Here is a 13332-nt window from a genome sequence, read left to right on the forward strand (position 1 = left end):
AACATTTATTTATACGAACATTTTAATCGAGTTTTAAACATTTTATGCGATAATTTAGCAAATATCACGTGCTTCAAAGGGAGTGCAATGACTTTTCGTTTATGTTTTCAAACGAATAAATATGATATTTTTCAAACAAAGGAAGTTTGTTTAGATTTATCATACACTATCTAAGAAATGCAAAAAATGTTAAGCTTTTAAAACAAAATCCGCATTTTATGAACATGTTTAGTCATGTATTTTTATTTCACTTACTTACCTTTTTTCATATTAATTAAACTGTTGTTATTTATTTTTTTATTAAATATTTATTACAGTTTTTTTAAATTATTTTATTATTATTATTTCTTGATTTTTTTTTCATTTTCCATTGTAATAATTATTATTATTCATATAATTGTTTTGTTTTTGGTAAATAAATGGTTTACAGTGTTTGTTTTTATATTATTTATATATAATTTTTGTTTTGTTTGTTTTTCGTTTTAAATATTATAGTTAATACAAGGTGTATATAGCGTTTTTTTTAATATAATTTTTTTTTTATAAGTTTTATTTTTTTTTATTTTTGTTAAAAAAATCTTTAAAGAAAATTTTATGTAAATATTTTTTGTTCAATTTCTCAAATTTATTTTTTTTTTAAACAAAAAGTGTTTAATAATTCAATTTTGTTTCTTTATAGTTAAGTAAAATATTTTTTGTTTGTTTTTTCTTATTTTTTTGGTTTAAAAACTCAATAACAATTAAATATAGTCATTTTTTTATAATAATAAATAAATAAAACTTATAAATAAATATTTTTTTTCTCTCTACTTTAATTCAAAAAATGTTTAATTTTTTTGTATATATTTTTTTTTTCTTTTTAATAATATTTTTTCTTAACAATCTTTTTTTTTTTTTGGTTTATTATAAAATTAAAAAAAGAAACAACAATTAATTGCAAAATTTTTTTTCTTTATTTTCTAGGTTTTTTTTATGTAATAAATTTCTTAAACATAATTTATAATTAATTATATAGGACTTTTTCTAAAGGTTTGTTATTTTTTTATACTATACAATTTGGTTGGTTTTAAAATAAATACATAGAATTAAACTTTATGATTAAGAGGCTGTTTAAACGGAGTTTAGGTTATAAATTCTGTAAACAAAACATTTATAGATCTCACAGTTTTATTTAAACATAATTTTATTTACTGAAATATTTATGTGTGCCCCTAAAAGTAGGCTAAGACATGTAATTTACTTATTGCTTGTGATAAATATAACTGTAACTTTTATCATGGCAGCACTTTTGGCTTTATATAACCTTGAGCTTTAATATATGAGTACATATTTACTGTCTGTTGTACAATGATGCCAATTTAATCATTATACTTTGTTTAAAAAGTTATTGTAATGTAATATTTTAGTGGTAATCAATTGTATTATTGTATACAGATTGGTAAAATTAAATTTTTTTTAAAAACTACAGTTTTGACTTTCAAAATGAAATCAAAAGAAAATTATGGTCAACATTTTTGTTAAATTTCTGCATTTGTTTCCATTATTTAAAATTATTTCAGTGATTTATTTTCTAAAATGTAAAAATTATTCTCAAATTTGATTCATTTTCAAAATCTGAATAATCTAAATTGAAATTTGAGGATTTATTAATATTTTATTAAGAATGTTTTTATAATGAACCCAAAAACTAAAGCATTCCACTTGTCAACGTAACTAAACAATGGGACATAACTGAATATCTTAGAATGTTTTTAAAAACAAAGTTTAAAAAATTACATTTCATTTCTTAAAAGTTTCTCAAAGAAAATTTAAGAAACTTGAATTTAATTGCACTAAGCTACTATTTATTCCATTACAACAATGTTTTAAGTCTATCAACTTAGAATTGATAGAGGCAATTCTGAGTTAAAGTCAGTTTCCAGAAAGCTTAAATTTAATTTGAATCTTCGATTGATACTAACTCCTTAGTTGTTATATCCCACAGAAATTATTGTACATTTATGAATTGCATTTGGCAATTTACAAACTTATAGCCAGCTGTATTCCCAAGAATGATCGCTCGCCATCTGAAATAGATGTGATCAGATCAGACCAGTGATTTTATTATGAATTCTGGACATTTATTACCTACAAACGAGATAGAAAGTTCTATAATTGCCGAATATTAGTTTCAAATTAACGAAACTTACGAATTCAAGTTCGTTAATTTCACGTACCGTTGAACTTCGTCTTTTAAGAATGAAAAATCGAATTATTCCTATTGTCCACAAGGTTGCCTCTATTAGTAATTTCTGTTACTAGGTGGGATGTCGTAATGATATCGGACAGGATGCAGACTGCTCTGAATATAACCACCAAGTGGCGCTTGGAAATAGGATTACCATAAACCCAGTCAAGACAATTCTGGTACCATTTACCAAATAGACTCATACAGCCTACATTGAATGGCACTTGATAGGAATCTCACTTGAAATTCTCACCTATCCAACACTTTCAAAAAAGCAACTGGGGCAAAATATGCCTGTTAGCGACTTTTTTGTAAAACGTGGGGGTTAAAAGTGAAGATGATTTACCGGTATTTTATTCCAATGATAAGGCCAATATATGCCGCCCTGACATGGTGGAATAAAGTGTAACAGATGACTGTGAGATCATTACTTGTTAAGGTCTATCACCTCATCTGTACTTCTATTACTGGGGCTCACTCTTACATATATTGATAGTGGAGGAATCTAATAAGAGTGCAACCAGATTACTAGGGATATCAAGTGAAATGCCGGGTGATCTGGTTGAGCATATGCGCAGTATCAGACTATATATCACCAAAATTTGGTGTTAAATAGGAAGTTTAGGGTCCTTATACCTGAAAGGAATGAGTGGATAAATCAGACATGGTGGCAGGATAATGCCGATAAAGTGCGGTTTAGAGATGGTTGCAAACAAAGGCTAATGATGACAATTTGGGCCCAATTTTCAAAGGAATATCCCGATGGGTACATTTCCTTCAATATTTCAGGCGGAGATTTACGCCATCCTTATATGTTTAAGAAGGATATTAAGGAATACTAGGATATTTGTTATGTCGAATAGCCAGCCTGCTCTTAAAGTTTTATCATCATATAAAGTGAGGTTTGGTGTTTGTTACGGACTGCTGGACATGCTTGAATGAACTCGGTGCTGGGTACCGGGTCATGAAGGTCTAAATGTGCTGATTGTCTGGACAACAGGAGAGCCCGACGCTCGTTTATAGGTAATGAACCGTTCTTTGACATCCCACGTGGGATGGAACGTATAAGTTCTTGGGTTGAATTGGAATTTGCCCATTTTTGAGGTTATTTACCAGGACATCGACAGTCCAAACGGTTCATTACTCTATCCAAACGTAGATCTCAGTTGTTGCTATCTCTAAGAAAGGATGACTTGAGGTAATGTTGATAATGAACAATGGAAATGTTCTATTCGACTACCCAATGCTGGCAATGTGCAGAACCAGATGGCTCGAAAGGGCCTTTATGGATCCGGGGGACATAATTGATCTCTGTTGGATAGCTTAAGTCTGTTGGGATAAAACATGTAAGGCTGAACAAAATATCCTATGAATCGCAGTGCGTAAAGCCTTGCTAATGATAATAATACATAATATTTAACATCCTTTAGGTGAGAAGAGCAATTTTCCATTCCTTTTTTAATCTGGAATTTATTTAGGAATATTGCATTATATCAAGGGTTATTTATGCATGATTTTTACTTTTATTTTTCTATAAGGTATCAAATATTTATTTATTTGATTTTTATTTATTATATTTCCTATAGCTTTAGTTTGCTTTAGAATTTCTTTAGCTGAAACTTATCGTACTCAATTTCATTCTGCTGAAGAAGAATCTGAATTAGTATCAAGCTTATTTTCGTCTAAAATTAAGTGGAACTGGAATGTTGATATTTGGCAACAATATGCATTTATGGGTTAAAGATAATAAAAATTTCTAGTTTCATGCTAAAATTGCATGAGCTACATATTTTGATATGAAACTGTGAGATCTATAAATGTTTTGCAAACAAACCAATTTAGGAAATTTTAATTAATTTTTAAAATATTTTCTGTTTTTTTTTAAATAAAATTATAAATATATGTAAATGAAATGAACTGTTTACAAATATTCTAAATTAATTAGAATGTAAGAATATACATATAAATGACATTTTTACACAACATACAAATACACAATAACATGACAGGTTGCCTGTCAACTTGTCATTTAGACATTAACATGATTTGTTACATTATTATTTTGAGTTTAATTTCATTGTTTACATTTGCTGTAATGTCAAAATGTCATTGTTTTATTTTTAACAAGTTTATTTTTTAATTTAAAGGGATTCTAATAGGACTTTGTTGGTTTAATTATTTTTGTTAAAAAGCACCAATTTTCGAGTTTTAAATTAAAATTTGTATGAAGAAAATCTGTTATTGTTTTCTTATAAATTGTTTAAAATTAAAAATCAAGATATTAAATATAAATTTATGATTTATGCTGTGTTTTATTATTGTTTGTTGTTTAATTATGTTTTGTTTTTAAATATGAAGTGCATTTTAACTTTTTTTTCTTTTAAATATATATTTTGTTGATTTTTTTTATATTTATGTAAATGTTTTTTGTTTTTTCTTTAAATACTAAATTTTAATAGATAATTTCTTTTGTTTTTATTTTTTTGATCAGTTTAAAATTAAGTCAAAAAAAATTTTGCTAACTAAAATTTATGAATTAAATTCGTTTAATATTTGTTTTGTGTTTTTATGTTTCTCATCATTTCTGTTAACATATTTTCATGTTTCAGAATTTGAAGTGATTTAAAGTTCTAATTTTAATGTATTTTTGAATGAACACAATTTATGTGGTTTTTTTCAATGAAGATGTGATATTATTTACAGGATTTTTCTTCGTGTTTTTTTCTAAATAATGGGGTGATTAAAACTAAATATTTATATGTATTTATGTTATGTATGTTTAGAAAATTTAATAACTTTATTGAAAAAGTGTATTAATTTATATTTTCCGAATGTTGACGCACTTTATGGTGATAGTTTTCTTTTGAATTATAAACAAATAAGTTATTATGAGTGTAATTAAATAAAATATTAATAATAATTTTTACAAATACTTTTTATAGAATAAATTAAATATAGAGGGATTAAGTTATATTTCTTAAGTATATACAATTTTACAAATGAAATTAGAAGTTAGCTATTAACACTATTAAAATCTTAGGAGATTTGTAAACATTTTTATTTCAAAACTTTTTTAATTGAAGTAGATTCTCTAGGGAATCTAAAATTTTGCGTGGATTTTCACTAGATGGCGTATCTTTTGAACTCGGCTTTTGTTTTTATTAACTTATATGTCATTTTGAAGGGTACATATCTGTCATTTATTCTCACTTAGTTATTGAACATTATAGTGTAAACAACAAATTCTTTTTTGTTTGTTTCCAAAATGTCGAATTTTGTGCAAACAAAACGTCACACGCGAGAAGTTTTGCTTTACTTCTTTAATTTGAAAAAGTGTGAAGCTGAAGCACACCAATTGCTCAACAAAGCTTATGGTGAATGTGTTCCTTCGGTTTCAACGTGTGAGCGATAGCTTGTTCTGTTCAGAAGATGTGATATGGACACGGAAGGCAAATATCGCCCAGATCAGTCAAAAAGGTTTGAAGACCAAGAATTGAACACATTACTCCATGAAGATTGTTGTCAAACTCAACAATAGCTTGCAAAATCATTTGGAGCTACTCAAGCAGCAATTTCAAAATGTTTTCAAGCAGTAGGATTCGTCCAAAAGCAGGGAAATTGAATACCATACGAATTGAAGCCGAGAGACCTTGAAGAAAGACCTTGATAAAAGAAAATCATTTTTGCACCGACTCATTATTTGCGATGAAAAATGGATCCATTACGATAACCCGAAGCGTAAGAGATCGTTTGAGAAGCCCGTCCAACCAGCCGAATCAACACCAAATCCAAATATCCATGGCGCTAAGGTAATTCTCTGTATTTGGTGTGAGCAAAAGAGTCCTATTATGAGCTGCTGAAATCTAACCAGACCATCACAGGGAACCTATACCAATCGCAACCGATTCGTTTGAAGCGAGCATTAGCCAAAAAATCCCAGAATATGTGGCCAGACTTGAAATCGTACACACAGAAAACAGATTCGTAATAGCAACCGAATTTGTTGCCAATCGAATGATTCGGTTGTACATATAGAATTTTACGGTTTTAGTAACAGAAAATCAGTAGACAGAGAAGAATTTCGATTGAAGTAACCAAACTTTTGTTGCCACTTCTAAAATTTTGTAGCCACAACTGTAAAATTCGGTCACTAAGGCAGAATCATTCGATTGGCACCAAATTCGGTTGTGAACACGAATCTGTTTTCTCTGTGTAATGTTCCATCATGACAATAATCGTCCACCTGTTAAAAAGTATTTAGAATAAAGTGGCGGGAAAGTTTTGTCCCACTTTATAGTCCAGACCATGACCCGACCGTCAACTATTTTTTTCGATCGCAACAGAACGCTCTCTCTGGGATACGCTTCACTTTGGAACAGTGCAACCGATATTGGCTTCATTCGTTCTTGGCCTCAATAAGCAGTTCTTTTGGCTCGGAATCCATATTGTTATGAAATTCCACTATCAATTTTAATTTAACGGTCTGTAACGACTGCTTGCAACATTCATCATGTTTATAAACATGTCCATTAGTAGAAGCTGCTACATATCAACAATGTTGATAGTAAACACTAGCCACATATGCATAAACAGTTTATAAATTTATCAAAGGTTTATTAAACAAAATTTCCATACAAAATCAGTTTTATAAACCTTTGATACATTTATAAACTGTTTTTGCTATCTATTATAGATATAAAAATTAAATGGTCCATGTATGTAATTGCATCCATGTATGTAATGACATCACGTGAGAACGGCTGAAGCGATTTGGCTGATTCCGGGTAAAACTCGTATTTTTTTTTGGAGTCCAGTCAACTGCAATAAAAAAGCTCCCTAAAGTATGCAGTACAAATTTAGATATTTTATTTGCAAATAAAAAAGAACAGGCAGGTTTATGTGGGTTGGAGAAACTTGTAGAACTTACATTAGTAAATTCTACCGGGCGAAGTCTAGTTGACCGCCCCAACTAGTTTTGAATAAATTTATATTGTACAAATGTTTCAAAATAAAAGTTTTATTTTTGGAGCAAGTTGGAATCAATTTTCTATCAAATCTGTTCTTATTAGACTTGATTCAACTGTTATATTAACCCCTTAAGATTTTAATAGTGTTAATGTTAATTTGAAACAAATTTTACATACCTAATGATTAGGATTTTTTTTAATAGATTTGGTAATGGCAGTTGGAGTGGTTGATTCAAGTTTAGTTTTCCTTGTTTTCTTATATTTTTTATTTAATTATTTCTTAACTTTAACTGTTATGCATGTTTTTATGTGCAAAAATATTTATTTATTTATTTATTTTATTTTTAATATTTTTTGTCCTTTTTCTACAAGTATTTTATTTATTTCCTTCTAAACTATTAAATGCAAATGTGCTGTTGTTTATGTTTCTTTTTTTTATTTCGTTAATTGTTTTTTTTTATAAACTTTTTTTATTTCATTGTAAATCTTATTTACTATATTTTTTTTGTTTGTGTTGTTATTATTTGTTTAACTCATTAAGTTTATATTTAATTATTATAATTATTTAAATGTTACTTGCTACTATTTTTTTTTATTTATTCATACCGTAAAAACACTTTAAAGGCATTTTTTATTTCAGACTCTTGCTTTTATTTTTTTAATGTTTTTTTTAAATAATTATCATTTATTTGTTTATAAGTGATTCGTTATGATTTCGTGTGTAATTAATTAGTTGTTAATAAAAATTCTCCACCTGAAAAAGTTCCATAAAGTTATAGAAGTCATGATAAATTGCAAACTTAAATATTTTAAAATAAGAATTTTTATAAAAGTAACCGGTTTTATTAAACTAGATTAGTTTTAAAGCTATTTATATCATCTAAAATTTGAATTGTTTAAGTAATCGGTTTTAATAATAAAACAATTGTTATAATTTACTTTTAAGTTATTTTAAAATTTTATTTTTTTCTTTAAAATAATCGACTTGAATTGAGAATTTTGCTTAAAGTAACCGGTTTTATTAATATTATAATAGACATAAAACTCTTTAAAATCAAAAAATGTATGTATATTGTTTGTGAAACAAGATTTCAAACTTTAAATTACATAAATACAGGTATTTTACTACGAATAATCAAATTTGTAAATAAGTAACCGGTTACTTACTGCAAAAAAATAAAGTTTCTGAATAATTTAAAGAGTTTAAAATATATATTTGATTTGAAAAGATCACATTTTACACTGAATAATCGATTTATATGTAAGTAACCAGTTGCTTATAGCAAGAAAATAAACTATCAGAATGATTTAAAAAGTTTTAAATACATATTTTAAATTGAATAGATTATATTCAGCCCAATTATTAATAAAAAATTCCGCGGGAGTTTGTTCCCCGGGAGTTTTTTCCAATTGAATTTGATTAGGAAAAATGAGAGAAGGGGAAAAACTCCCGGGGAATTTTTATTCATAATTGGTATGAATAGCTTTCCTTGTAAAAGTGTAATATGTTCAAATCCCTTAAAATTTCAAAACTAGTTATAGTTTTAGCGAATAACCGATTATTTGAACCGGATAATCGTATTGTTGACATTATTAGTTAGACAGATATTTTAAAGATGATTTTAGCGATTAACCGATTATTTAAACCGAATGACCGAATTAATGACTGTTTTAAAAAATGCATTTTAACTTCATAAAATATTTGTTTTCAATTCTAATTAAATTCAATCTATTAATCATATGATTGCCTTTTTATAAATGAGTAACCGGTATATAAAACGGGTTAAAAACTCACCGAATTCCTAAGCATCTTATAATTATTTGTATAATAAAAAACCGGTGTTAATTTATAGAATAAACTGGCAATTTTAAAACTAAGCTGGAGTTAAAAACCTTAAATTGTCGATTTTGGTTAAAAGTAAATAAATTTGAAAACTGAGTAATCGACCATAAAACCGTTTGAAATTTTCACAAACTAATTTTCTAGTTACACATTGCAAACATAGTATTATATTGTATATTATATATGAATAAAAATCTTGCCTTTTGCTTCTTTTAAAAAAAAGTAACCGGTTTTAAAACCAAATAACCGAAATTAAAAACTCTCCTAAACTCATGATTGGCTGTTATAGTTTCTTAACAAGAGTTTTGAAACAAATAAACGTTTAATTTTAGAGCTTTGTAGCAAAAGTAACCGGGCTTTCAAAGCAGGTAACCGCCCATAAAAACCGCTTATGTTAAAAAAAGCATTTTTAGATATTATTTTATAATAAATCAAGATGTTTTAAATTATATTTGGATTTAAATCATGCTGTTTTTTTACTTTTTAAAGTAACCGGTGATAAAATCAAGTAACCGAATTTGAGAACTCTCTTAATTTAATAAATTGGCTATTTTATTTTAATAACCAGGTTAAAATACTAGCTTTTTAATCGGATAATTTGTATTACTTTTTCAAAACAAATAATCGGTTAATAAAACTGACTAACCGGGTTTATAAAATATGTAAGTTAATAATTGAAATTTTAGTGAAATGATGAAATATTTATGAATGGTTTTAAAGTATTAAATAAAGTTATTATAAACAAAGTAACCGTTTCTACAAACTTAGTAATCGTATTCAAAAACTTGCTTAAAATGAGAAAGAAAATGTAATTGATTCTTAAGACTTGAAATGGCAATATTTATCTACGAATTATCGAGTTTTCTAACCCAGTAATTGGTAACTTAATCTGAATAACTACATTTTAGAAATCCGGTATAAAAAAAATAATCAGGCTATTAAAATGTTTTTATGAAACTAACCAGTTTTCTTAAAAAAAGTAAACAAGTTTCCAATACCGAATAACTGGCTAATAATAATCAGGCTATTAAAACAGTCTAGCTCTATTTTCACAATATCTGGTTATCGTTTTTCATAGCGATAAACCTCAAATTAACATTTTTTTTGGTATGAAAACTGTCAGTTTATCGTCACGATAAAAAATAACCAGAAATTGAGTAAATGGGGGTAAATTAGACTCTTAAAAGGAGTATAGTTTTAAACGAATAACCGGTTACTGAAAAACTAAATTTTTAAATCCATTTAAAAAGTCTTCTTGGAGTTCTCATTATCGTTTCTTAATCAAATAATACGTTTTATTAGCGGCGAAACAGAGTAATCGAATTAAAAAAACCCCTTTATATGAGGAATAACCTAAAAATTGAAACGATTAATCGATTACTTAATTTATTTTTACAATTTCCAACGAATAATTGTATTTTAAAGCAAATAACAAACAATTTTCAGTTTTATTTTCATTATAAAATGTGTTAGATTAGAATTCAGATTGATTATTGGAAATTAATTGAAAACCGAATAACCGGTTAATAATAATTATTCTCTTAAAAAGAGTCTAGCTGTTTAACCGAATAAATTAGTCTCTTAAAAGGAGTCTAGTTTTCAAACGAATAACCGGTTACTGAAAAATTAAATGTTTACTGTTCACGATTACTTAATTTATTTTTACAATTTGCTAAAGAATAAAAGTATTTTAAAGCAAATAATTAACTATTTTCTGTTTTTTTATTATAAAATGTGTTAGAATTCAGTTTGACTATTGGAAATTATACTTAAGAAAGTTTACAAATTTCGAAAACAAACCAACCGGTTAATAAAATTTAGTCTCCTAAAAGAGTCTAGTTTTTAACCGAATAAATTAGTCTCTTAAAAGTAGTCTAGTTTTTAAACAAATAACCGGTTACTATAGAATAAATTTTTAAACATTTTAAAAAGTTATTATCATTTCCTAATAAAATAAAATGTTTTATTAGCGGTGCAATCTAGCTGGTTACATAAACCAAGTAATCGAATTAAAAAAAAACTCTTTAGCTAAGAAACGAATAACCGATTACTTAAACAGAATAAATGTAGTTCAACTGAATTATCGGCTTTTGAAAAGAATAACCGGTTACTTGAACTGAATAATTATATTTCTAAAAAGATCTATTGTAATATTTTCAATCAATGTGTTGAAATTTATAATTATTTTGAATTTTGGTGGAGAATTTTTTGATATTCAAGTTTAATATACTTTTTTTTTTTTGATTTTCTGTTTTCATGAGTATGCGTGTGTGTGTGTTTTTTTTTTCATTGAATGACTTAAATTATGTGTTATTTAATTGTTTTATTAACTTTTCTTTATATGTTTGCATGAATGATAAATAGATTATTTAAAAGTTCTGACATTTATGAACACTTTAATTGGTTAAATGCATTTAAACAGAATGACAAGTTCAAGATAGAGAGGAACACTAAGTTTGTTTGTGTGGGATAGGCGGCAGTATTTTTTTTTTCTAGGAGGCTTCAAATAAGTTTAGTTTTAATTTAAATCTGTTTTGTTTTGTAATATTTTTTATATAAACAATTTAATTTGTATAATAGAAAAAGATGTGTTACCATTGTGGACGTTTGTTTTATAGTAATTTAAATTAGTCAGCCTTAAAGTATGCTTTAGTTTTTAAACTCAATTTTAAATATATAAATAAACAATATAACGGCAGGGTTGGGGAATAAACTAGTAAATAATAAGTATTAAATGCAACTAAATGAAAAATTTAAATAAATTTTGTAATAAACAATTCTTTGAAAGGCTTATTTTTAAGACAATAGTAAAGAAGAGTTTTGTTCATTTTAACTAAAGTTTAGAGGCCAAAAATCATATTTTTATAAAATTTGCCTTCACTTTACATCCGAGAATATATAACTGGCCTTTTTGGGTGCCTAAAAGTAGTTAAAAAGTAGAATAACACTATATTTTGATTAAAACATCTTTCAATATGATGTCATGCCATTCTAGAAGTCAATAAGCTTCAAAATTTTTAAATTTGTTTGAATACTTAGATTTTGCTGGCTGGTTTTCTGTTCTAATATTATACTTTCACATACATAGTATTCCGAGGCTACATGCTTAACATAAACAGTAATGTGGAGTAGATATGACCATATATGGTGACTATCATGGCGGGACATTGCAGCTTTATTTATGCAAGGCTACTGAGAGCAGGGGCTAATTTTCGTATACGAGCGAATACTTATTCGAAGTTTTAAAATTTTTTGGGAATCTGTTATTCGATTCGATTAAAATGTTTAGATGGCATTCGAGTTTTTCACGGGATCTCACGGGACAGAAAATCCCGGGAATTCCGGAAAATTTTTAAACCCGAAATCTCGAGAAATTGTACGAGAATTATTTTCCTTAGTTCTATTGTACTGTTTTATAACCTGACTTTCTTTAAAAGATGCTTAAAGCTCCAAAAGAAATGCAGAAGATTCATACAACAAAAAAGATTTAACCCAAATAGATCAATAACAAGTTCATTATTCAAATTATTCCAAAAACTCGAGAATGTTCAGAGCTGTCACAGGATTGCATTCTGATCGAATGTGGAATTATTTCAGTATTTTGGTTTTTCACAAAGAGTAAAACGAAAATGTTTCGAATAAATCTTCAGGTTTTAATAAACTTCTTTATTTAATTTTTGATAATAAAATATATATATTTTTTGCCAATTAACAGAATTAATTGGAATCTACAAACAAAATCTAATGGAAATTGAAGTCATTACGATTCAAATGACAAATGGTGACAGGTTTGTATATAATCAATTTAGATATCGAGTCAGTTTATCTCTTTATATTAAATTTTTATTGGATTTTTTTATTTGTATACAATTACATTTTAAAGCCAATTACGTTTTTAAAATTTAATAATTTGTTATTGGCGGGAATGCCCTCGAAATTTCTTATTAATTTTCAATCAATTTCTTTTTTAATATTCTAAACGTTGCTAAAACTTTTGGGATATAACAAACGGAATCTGAAAAATCTAAAGCAAAATCGATTAAATTTGTATCTACACAATTGAAACCATTCCGATTAGAAAGTTTAACAGGCATTTGTTTGTTAAAACAAAAAACATGTTGGTTTCGAATTTTATCACCCTTTAAAGATTGAGAATTTGAGCGGAAATAAACCACTGTTTTTAAAAGGTAAAAATGTAACAACATATATACATATTTTAGCAACATGTTGATAAGAAACAATATGTTTGTATTAATTGCTAAATATTTCTAGAAATTCTCGAGATATAGAAATAT

This window comes from Calliphora vicina, chromosome 4 (genome assembly GCF_958450345.1).
Source record: "Calliphora vicina chromosome 4, idCalVici1.1, whole genome shotgun sequence".
Taxonomy (NCBI): Eukaryota; Metazoa; Arthropoda; class Insecta; order Diptera; family Calliphoridae; genus Calliphora; species Calliphora vicina.